We start from the raw sequence: 9,474 nt of genomic DNA, 5'->3' as shown, positions 1-9,474 counted from the left end.
TGGTACTGAATGAAGGCAGATCTTAACTTGATTATGGCCAATCTGTGAATCTAAGAGTTTTCATATGGTTGTTCGTCTTCTCTCTTGAACTTTCCATGTGTCAGTTCCTCTCTTGAGTTTTGATTGCAACCTTGTCTCTATGGATGGGATGGGATTTCGAAGTAGTGCGGGCATCCTGTCCAGCCAAATAGTATGAGGCAGCTTCTTTCTTGTCCCTCATTCTGTCATTGCTTTTCCCTTATATTTTCTAAGGAATGATTGATGGAGGCTGTTTGCCTTGGCCTTTACTGTGGAGTGATTGGTTGGTGATTTTGTAATCTCCCTGAATTTGAGATAGATAATAAAGAAAATCTAAACATACAGGAAAAGATCTTAAGGAATAGCTTCTAACCATGTATCATCCCCAGGAGCTTTGTCACTGTCGCCTGAGAGCCTAACGCAGCCAGGCAATGGGGCATGGTTATCTCATTTCTACATGGGCCTTTATGTGCCAGGAAAGTTTGCCTCTTTAGCTTGAATTTTTTTTGAATGACTTTTATTCTGCGGTGACTGTTTAGAAGTCTGATTCATGCTTATGGTTGGTCACTTGTTTTCCTAATATTTAGGAGCTCTTTAGAATTGTGGACATTAGATATGGAAAATCTCTAATTCTTGAGTTTCAACAGAAGACAGTCCCTTATAGCCAGTTTTATGTGCCAGGCAGACAGAATCACAGGCACCAAAAAGAAAAGGGCCAAATAGATTATCCAACATTTGTCCAAATTTGTCCATGTCACAGACTTCATGTGTGAATGCAGGTTTTGGTGACTGTAGACCCTTTACTCATGCTTTGTCATGGACAAATGTCATGTAATGAGGATGGACAGGCCAAGAAATACAGCCATTAGAAAAGGACCTGGAGAAATTCTTTGCTGAATGTTATTTTGTTGTGTTAGTGTAAATGAAACATTGTACTTTGATTTTTAAATTATGCAGAACAGTGAAGAGTGCCTGTTCTTCATGCTAAAATACAAGCACCAGGAAAGAGGTTCTCTTTCTTACACCAATAGGATACAATTATGAAGGCAGAATTGAGAGATTAGTAGTTTTTACTGAGTACCAGCTATACATAGCACACAGTACGTCCTTGGAAGATGGTGGGTTTTCCCAGCAGAGTTTGAAGTCTGAATTGCAAGTTCTTCACAGCTTTTAAAGGGAAAAGGTGTTGTATACAGACAATATTCTCATCCTTAATCGGTCAAAAATAATGAGTCAGAAGTCAAAAAAGGAATAAAATGCAATATGAATCATGAAACTTTTTCTAAATAGAAATATATTTTAAGTTCAGGATTGTTTTCTCTTTTTGAGCTAGGACCAGTAACTATTCCCTTCTTTCTGTGAAAGCTGAAATGTCATGTATCACTTTACTCTAGGAGCTGGAGTCTGAAGAGAAGAACTGGATAGCAGAAGGATGAGTCCCAGGACCTGACAACCTTTATCATAGAATGCTTTGGGTTGGAAGGGACCCCTAGAGGTTGTCTAGTCCAACCCCCATCTGAACTTACCACATTTTTTTAGGATGTCATAGCAGCATATAGAAATACTGGGGGAGGTAAGGAGTGGCTGTAGCATATATTGAGAAGGGGCACATAACTGACATCCATGCATTATGTGTTCTAGCACTGGCATCATTAAGGAAACAAGTCTGCAAGTATCAGAGAAAACGCAAAAGCTTCTGCAGTGTTCAAAACCCACAAATACTGTTCTTTCTCAGCCTTAAGGTATGTTTATATTAGGAGGTGAATCCCAAATAGCTAGTGCTGGATTTTTTTTTTTCTGCAGTAACCCCCTGCATAAACTTGTTTATTCTGAGCTAAGAATCCCTTATGCAGTTTGGGTAATTGTAATTGCTGAACTGGTATTACCAGAGTGGATTAGCCTAAGCTGTATAAAAGCAGTGAGTGGGGTTAACACCTATGTAGGAAGCGAGTGCAGGATGGAAATTATGTTTTAATTCCTCACCATACCTGTTTTGTGCTGAGTTCCCATTCAGAGCCCCTGGGTTGGTGTCGAGAACAAGCTGGCACTCCCGCGGCTGGGTGTCAGCTTGGGAAGCCTTGTCCCCCCCCACCCCAGGAGGTTGTGCCTGGCTTGTCAGCGCAGGGATTTGTGCCTGGCTACCGATGGGCTGGCTGGTGGGGGTGAGCGGTGCAGACCTATGCACGTGCATTCAGCTGATGGCAGTGCCCTGGCCTGAGGGGCGGGGGGGGGAGTCCCTTTTCAGCAGTTTGTTTGCATTGCCAGAAAGCATCTCGAGAACTTTGAACAAAAGCCTCTATACCATTTTTAAACACTAATATTTTCACTAATATTTTTCAAGAGAGCAAAACAGTGGTAGAAGCAGTGCCTTCTTCTCAAAGCCCTGATGAAAACTTACAGCACAGCAAACAGTAAGCAGTGTACGTTGCTATTGCAGATGTTCCTGCATACCCGCAGCTACTTACTCTCACTCCTTCACCCCTCAGGCCTGGGCAGCTGAGAGGGAGAGGAGGAATGAACAGCCAGACAGGTCAGCCACGGATGGGATAGAAGTAGAAAGTGCTCTGGGTGATTCTTTCCTCTTTATGCTCACAAGTCCTCTCTCCATACTCTTTCCATGCTTCCCAGGTGGACATTTTTTGACCTGTGACCATGCGAAGGTTTGTGTAGCCAAATTCTAACTGAGAAGGGGAAAACAGTAATTATTTATTAAATGATGTTTTTTCAAATCCGTTTCTGTCTGTGCCAGGAAGGGAGGAATAGCAATGTTACTTCCAAGAAGTATGTACTTTCCACAGCTAGCAGGATGCATATTTGTAGCTCTTGGGTATTTGTTTACCTGAAAGCACCATAAAACAGCCATAAATTGATTTTTCAAATAATTAATTTAGATTACAGCTAAAAGATATACTGAAGTGATTTATGCTTGGCTAGAGCACATTGTATTTGGTCTCAGTACTGTTTGTGCAGGCATGACTGGCAATATAGCCTCCAAATTCCATTTCAAGCAAAACACAAGAAACTGTATTAAAATGCAACAGCAAAAGCAGCCAGCCAGCCAAAAGGGCAACTTCCAATGTTCTTATTTAGTATAATGTCCAGAGGTCATGGTATTAATAAGTCTATTTTGATATACACAGCCTTAGTTAAAAGGGAGCAGAGATAAATGCCATTTGCCAGAGTTCAGTATAATAGAGTCCTTTGGAATTAACTGAAGATTAGAGCTTATCGTGACTGGAATTTCTTAAAACAGTGGGCTTTCAGCCATTTGTTTTTTAGGCCTAGAATAATTTTTTAACAGAGACATCAATCTAATTTGAGCCTACTGGCCAGAAGGATGTTTTGCTTGAATATGTTTATGGACCCTTTAAAGTAATCCAATTTCACCTTTAGGAATCGGGGACCATTGATTGAAAACTGTTGCCCTAAGGAATTTGTTTTGTAAAGGAATTTTGTACATACATAAATGTATGTGTACATATATACACACCTTTTGCTGCTGTGTGATGGATGCAGCAGCTATATATATTCATTTAAACTTTTGTCATACTCCTGTCCTGGAAAGAGCTCTTCTGCCTTCTACTGTTTTAAATGAACAGTGGAAAATGGGTATCAGATTTTATAAGGGGAGATCTGCCATACCCACTGCCTTCCAGGCCTTCTCTTATCCCTGCCTCACAGCTTAATTTGTGATCTATAGGAAGAGGGGGTCTTGGAACAATTGTTTTTGGGTTTATGCATCTGTCCAGAACAGGAACGTTCATCCCAGGTGCAACCTTCAGAACCACAGGCCAGACTGGAGGTGGTATAAATCAGTTGTTCTCTATTCCCAACTGTACTAATTGGCAATTATCAGTCTAAATGAAGAATTAAGACATCATTAGCACGTTCGTTAATGACAACAACACAGCATTATGGAAATTAACATTCAGTCTCAGCTATACTAAAGACTCCTGGAAATGTCTTTAGTACTAGCCTCCTGTTAAATGTCAGGCTCTTTTTTCACATTTATTGCTGCTATAGATAGTACTGTCAGCTTCTTCTAATGTGGCAGCTGCACTAATAAATGTTTCACTTCTGTGAATGTTTTGACACAGAAACAATTTTCAGTCCACTTCATAAAACAGGGAAAGGTGCTGCAGTGGGGCACATGGAGCTTGTTTTTGGATTTATAATGACTTTGCCAACCTTAGCCTTGTGCAATTTAGCGATCCTGGTTTCCTTGTAAGCCATTGCAGCTCCATCTGCTCCTCTCCAATTCACTGCAAGACCCACCTCCACCTTCTTGACACTCCTTGCTGTGTTTTGCTGTAAGGCATTACATATGATTGACTGTAAATAGAAGAATCGTTGCCTTTATGCATGTTGCTATTATGTGTGATTTGCTACTCAAATTTTCCTGCGAGGCCTTTTGATAAAGCTAAAGCTCCTGAACAGAGTGTGAAACAGCCCCAAAACCCCACCAGTCCTCTGGGGCTGGGAGAAGGGGGTCTGTGGGCAGCTGGCAGGGGAGCACCACTCTGTGTGTCCCCCCCACAAGCACGGTGGAGCCTTAGCCCGGTGTGGGGTTGTGCAAGGGTTTGTGTAGCCGCAGGAGTAGCGGTGCCACTCAGGAATGACAGATTAACGTGGAGGGGTCTTTATTATGAGGCTACCACGATGTTGTGTTGCACAGCCATGTGCCTTTCTCCATAATGAGTGTAATAACACAGGATCTAGTTCCTGCTCAGTGCTGCTGTGTGAGTCGCTGTCCTGGAGCTACAAGTGTAAGGGATTTCTGTTTTCACGCTTATTTATTTTTATCTAATTTTAATCTAAGTCTGCACGTGGCTCTCCCAGGCACAGCAGCAGAGCTTCCATGACTGCTACCCTCCTTCCCTGTTGGGCTGCAGTGGTGAAGTCTCTGGAGGTACTCTCTCTTGGGAAAAACACAGCAGTTCCTTTGTCTCCACTGGCTTCTGCTGGCTTGTGCCAAGAGACATTAAAATCCACTGCTGATGGGTCTGAAGTGCAGAGGTGAGGTATTACAGGCAGGAAAGTATCCAGGCTGCTGCAGCAGGGTTTTAAGCTGGTCAATGCCCAACTGCTTCCCAGAGCCTTGCGCTGAGGTCAGCTGTGAACTCTGCCTGTCCTAGATCCAGGCTTACCTGGTGGAGTCCAGTCTTTTTTTGCAGCCAATCCTCCCTTGAGAAGACCAGCAACACTGTGCATCTCCCTGGGTCCTGTCACCCAAGGTCTGTGCTCACTCCCTGTTCCCCACCACTCTTAGCTACCTGCTACCATCTCCAGTGCTGCTGGTGCAAAGAGCTTTTAAGCAGGTTGAAGTCACATCACCTGCATCTCTCCATTCCAGAAATGGTGCAGGAGCACCCGTGCTGGCCCTGCAGCCGGGCACATGGGCAGATGCAGGGCTCACCTGGGCTCAGCACTGACCTTAACCCCCCTGCCCTCCAGTGCAGTGAAGAGCACAACTGGGCTGTAGGAGACTGCTGGTCTAGAAGAAGGTCATAGAAACTGGAACAAGAGGAAACCCTTTGAGTTGAGGGTGAAACTCTTCAGGCAAATAGTTTGTTTCAGGGCATTAACTTCTGTTGTGACTTTTTATGTGCTCTGGAAAGGTGATAAAATGATTGAGGTGATTTACATTTTTTAAAAATTTTTTTACCAATATAGCTAAGGTAATGAAGCTGTGACACAGATATCGGTCATCTACTGCTAATGCCATACAAGGTGCTTTGTATCTACGTAGCTCATTTTGCTTTGTTGATTCTCAGTGTAGGATACCCTTGTGAGACTTCAGTATTGGTGTAACTGCCCACACTAGAAGGGTTTTGTGCTTCTACTATGCTGGCATAGATAAAAGGAGCAATGTCTTTAGTGCGGAGCTGGCACTGCGAATGACCTTGCTAAGTTCCAAGAATTACTTGCACTTGGTTATCGTGTTTGTAAGCCTTTGTGGGATCAGCTGCTCATGTGAAAAACTACTTGATCTTTACTAGTTCAATCAAATTCCACCTGAAGTGGAAATAATTCTAAGTCTTGCAGTTTCTTTTGAGATTATTACAATGCTAAAAGTGAGGCCTCTGGTTAGGTAAAATGGCAAATATTTTTTATATATATATATTTAGTTCATAGTGTAATTAGTACCTTTCTATTTTATTTACTAGAGATGATATAAGCTAAGGCATATTGCTGTTTCTCTTGTGCAAATAGATAAAATACTACAGTGTTGGATGGAGAATCAAATCTCTTTTGAGCAAATTTACTGCCAAAAATATGTGAATTCCAGCTCCCTCTAGCTCTGAAAGCACTTTACTCTTAGTCTGGCTCCCAAATGATCTCAGGATTCCACAGGAAGATAAGAAATGAAACATTTTTCTGGACTTGAGTCCAAGTTTTTTATGTCTAATTTTTGACTTAAGGAAGTAAATTTTGTGTATATTGGAAATGCAGCTGAAACATAGTTAAAGAGAGGTAAAGCCTCGCTTTTTCTGGTAAGCACATGGTGCTTTGGGTTCATCAGCCTCTTGAGTCCCTGATCATCATCTCTGTACCTTGGTATGTTCTGGGGTATGATTTTTGAATTATTTTAAATTCAGAATAATTTTAGATATTTGTGACATAATGTTTTGCAGAATGAACAAAATGGCAGATTCTGCCTGGAGTAGCTTTTTCAAGTTGGAGAATCAGTTTAAGCAAACAGGACCTCAGGAATGGAATAGATCACATGGGTCAGCTGACCTAACCAGTTTACAAAATAGTGTATTTGAATAAAATGTGGAAAAGATGTATAGTAAGTATAAAAGATCACCTTACTTTTTACTGTGACTTATCTGTGCAGTAAAAGTAAGGTATCATGTTTCTCCCAGTTTGGTGGCAGAATCCAGGGTGCTGGGGGAGCCGTCTCGCTGGCTGGGGCCATGGGCCTTGCCTTGCACCCAGCGTGGGAGAGCTGTCGCCATCAGCTCCTCCTCGAGTGCTGTGCTCACCGACCAAACATTTGTGATCAAAGCTGTATTTTTTCAGTCTTCTTACATCTTACCATCAGCTATGGGATATAGCCTCTGCATGTTGTTGATTCTTCTTTACACTGCCTCTGTTAGATCTGTATCGATTGTCATTTTAAATGCTAATGTGCCTTGTTGTCATTGTAGATGATTTGTTAGTACAAGAATTTTCTATCAAATGTGGAAAAATCTTTGGGATTTCTTTATTACCATTAAAAGATTATATTTTTTCGGTTGTTGGACATGCGCTTTATACCTTAGAAGATGCTGCAGCTCTAAGTTTTAAAAGGAAAAGCCACTCATGTTTGAGCAGTGAGTTCCCAGTCCTGTTTTTCCTGGCAGTTGTGCCCGATCCCTGTTGTAAAGCGCCGTGTACACGCAGCTGTGTGCGCTGTTCTCCCGTGCCGTGTGGGGTACGTGTGTCGGCAGGCACGGGAGTTTCCTGACTGACGATACGTGGCCAGCAGCTTCACCTCATCCTGACTTCGGCGCTCTGCGCAACCAGGCTGCAGTTTGTCTCGTGGATAATAACAAGTAACAAGCAATGTGATGACGATGATGTGGCATGTGCCGGTGAGTAGCACCCTCCTGTGGGCCAGGTCCATATTCCTAAGATGCAAGAAGTGACAGATTTGGTCAGGTTTGGTGCTACTTGTACTTTACAATATCTGTAGTTACAGCACGTGGTATTATGTATTCAGCCTTACAAAACTGCTGCCATGTATTTCAGTGTTATTTGACATAGCAGGTTATATGACTTGGTCAGGTTGTGGCCAGTAAGAGCCGGAGCAAAAATTAAAGCAGCTCTGGGTGCAGCTCTGGGCAGTTGTTGCGAGCATTACCTGTGCATACACGTCCTTCAGTTACGCAAAAGATTTTATTGATCCAGCATAGCTCAGCTTTTACCTGAGGATGCCTTTTACCTTAGGAGACCTCAGCGCATATGCTCTAACTTTTGTGTTGGTGCCAACAGAGTGGTAGGAGCACTCAGTTATGGAGAATGCCAGCAGGAGCTTTCTGCTCTCTTGAAAAGCATAGGACAGCCATTGCCTTCAGTAGAGTGACTCTGATTTCTGCCGATGCAGAGCTGAGATAACAGGCTTCAATCAGCAGCACCCTTTACCTGTGCTACTCAAGGCTCTACCTTACCTGCAGACAACTAATTCTCACCATACATGCTCCTGTACTAGGTTGGACCCCCCCCAGCCCTGTCTCCTGGGTCACAGCCTGGTGGAGGCTGCTTGGGAAAGGTGTACCAGGGGTCCAGCCCAAGCAGAGCCCTCCCAGCACCTGGTAAGCAGCAGGCTAGAAACTTCCTGAGCACTTAGACTTTTGTTACAGCTTTTGCAGCACTTCTCTGTGAAGCTTTCTAACCCCTTTTCCTCAAACCTGTTGACTCCCACCACACCCTGTTGTGTGAAAAAGCTTCTCTTTAAAATCTGCTAGCAGAACCAATCTTGTTGTATAGCAGGTAGTTGATGTGCTGCAGTTTCTGGGCTCCTTATCCGTCTGCTGGAGCATCTTGCTGTCCTGTGACACTGAGAAGTGACTTCTCTAGGGTCCCTCTCCACTGCCTTGGTGCACGATGGTGTGGGATGGCTGCTGGGAGAGCTCAGGAGCCAGCCACAGAGCTCTGCCCAACACTGTGCCTGCTGTGCTGCGGTGGGGGCAAGTTGTGTTAACTGCAAATAGGTGACCCTGTGCACCAGCTGAACAGCTACAGGGGGACACAGCATCCCACCAGCCTGGCCTCAGTGCTCTGAAGGGCCTGCAGAGAGCACACACGGGTCAGGCCTGAAATGATGCCAGATAGCCTGGGCTGAATGCCAATTCAGTATGAAACAGAAATGTGTCTTCCTGTTTCTATTCCACTGTGTTCATCTGTAATCAATTTAAGCTGCTTACAGAGCCATTATAGCATTTTCAATTATTAGCTTGATAATTTGGAAAAGGGTCAAAAGCACCGGATGCTTGTCATGAAGGGAAATACATGAAAACAGCAACAAAGTGCCGCAAAAGTTGGCAAGGAATTATTTTCACTCTCCTTGTATAAATGGGGAATGCTCCCCAAATCCTCCAGCTGATGTGCTTGGAAGCTCTTCTTTTTTTTTTTTTTTTTTTTTTTTTTTTTTTTTTCTCCATCTTCTAGGAGCAGGCGTCAGTGCTGGGGGAAGGATTTGGTGTTAGCAGGGTGGGCCTAGTGTGCGGGGTCCTCGATATCTGGACAGTTGATGTATGGTGTATGACCTCTGCAGCCAAAGATGCTCTTTCATGTCTTTTTTAGGTTTGCTACCTCTGCACCGAGCCTCTTTCCAGGACATATGCTCCATCTCGCATCTTTCAAAACAGTGAAAAACATTCCTTGCATGTCTGTGTGCATGGTTAACTGCTGGGAGCGACCAGTAGCTTAAATAGATGCTCCTTATATTTTTTTTAATATTTATATATA

The sequence above is a fragment of the Egretta garzetta genome, unplaced genomic scaffold, assembly GCF_000687185.1.
Source record: "Egretta garzetta isolate BGI_Z169 unplaced genomic scaffold, ASM68718v1 scaffold209, whole genome shotgun sequence".
Lineage (NCBI taxonomy): Eukaryota > Metazoa > Chordata > Aves > Pelecaniformes > Ardeidae > Egretta > Egretta garzetta.
Note: the sequence above shows the minus strand (reverse complement) of the source record.